The sequence below is a fragment of the Priapulus caudatus genome, unplaced genomic scaffold, assembly GCF_000485595.1.
Source record: "Priapulus caudatus unplaced genomic scaffold, Priapulus_caudatus-5.0.1 Scaffold253, whole genome shotgun sequence".
NCBI classification, from domain to species: Eukaryota; Metazoa; Priapulida; class Priapulimorpha; order Priapulimorphida; family Priapulidae; genus Priapulus; species Priapulus caudatus.
This window is the reverse complement of record NW_014577314.1, coordinates 465,249-466,382: the sequence shown is the minus strand read 5'-3', so window position 1 is coordinate 466,382 and position 1,134 is coordinate 465,249. Positions and strand designations below refer to the sequence as shown.

At 40.6% G+C, this 1,134-nt stretch overlaps 1 protein-coding gene and 1 pseudogene across 1 annotated transcript in view; both read right to left on the bottom strand.

Annotated features, from left to right (window-relative positions):
- LOC106808096 overlaps nucleotides 1-209 on the bottom strand; it is a 31,010-nt pseudogene extending 30,801 nt beyond the window's left edge.
- The window catches only part of LOC106808095 (myosin-7-like), a 17,370-nt gene that overhangs the window by 3,972 nt on the left and 12,264 nt on the right, over nucleotides 1-1,134 (bottom strand). The gene's annotated exons all lie outside the window — the stretch shown is intronic.

The window sequence follows — 1,134 nt, the reverse complement described above, 5'->3', positions numbered from 1 at the left end:
TTAACTATGGTTATATTGAAATTCAGCTTCACTGCGGTAGATTTTAGATGTTACATAGCTAGGTGATTCAGAAACCGAGTCAGTTGGAAGAGCGCGTTAATGCAGAACTAGCAAAGACTAGAAGAGAATCGTGTTCTACTTACGTTTGCCCGAGAAGATCTGCCGGATTCAGTCCGGATCGCTGCTTTTATACGAGAATCCGGGAAGACAGCGTTTCAAGGAGGCTTTGTAAACTAAACTCTCATTGGTTGAAAGTTTGAAAAATGTCTCGCTGCGTCCAATCGCGGAAAATCGCGCAATTGTGTACATGGCGATGTTTTAGCGAGCGTTGAAAAACGTGCGACAAAACGAGGCCAAATGTCAGACGAAAATAGTTATGAAGTGACAACGTGACTCTCCCTCGTGTGCCGATGTTAGCGAGGCTGCGAGGGCCCTATATGTACACGGAGCCCGTGGTAAATTCAAGATCTATTTATAACTCTGGTGTAAGGTTCACGTAACGTAACCGAGACACTTGGCAGCGATTCGTTTTTGATTCGACATTAATTTATGACAGACCGCGGGCGTTGATGGCGTAACATGGCGGTTAATTACTTCCTTTCCGTTCCTTCCTTCCGGTTAATTAACGAATTTCTCGTTTTATTGATTCGAGTATTTCACGACGGACACTTTACTAGTTGTGAGTTAATATACCGAAGCTAGTTCTTCAGTCGGAAGAGGTTTATTAGGAAACTTTCATAAGACCTGACGTTGAGGGCTGGCGAAAGGGATTTGTAAGATCTTATTGGGCATACTAATATAATCGAGTTAAATCAATGATAAGCATAAAGGGCTAAATTGAGGTGTGAGATTGAGGAGGATGGTGACAGAGAGATCAAGCGAGCGAGAGTTTTTTCATTACCGATATAGATTGATATAGATTGATAGAGATAGATATATAGATAGAGAGCGAGCGAGAGAGAGAGAGAGAGAGAAAGAGAGATAGATAGATAGATAGATAGATAGATACGGAATATGCGATATATAAGCAGTACTGATAGATAGAACCACATAGATAGATAGACTAAAGGATAGGATATGATAGATAGTATAGATATAAAGATAGATTTAAGAGTATTGATAGCGAATAGGATA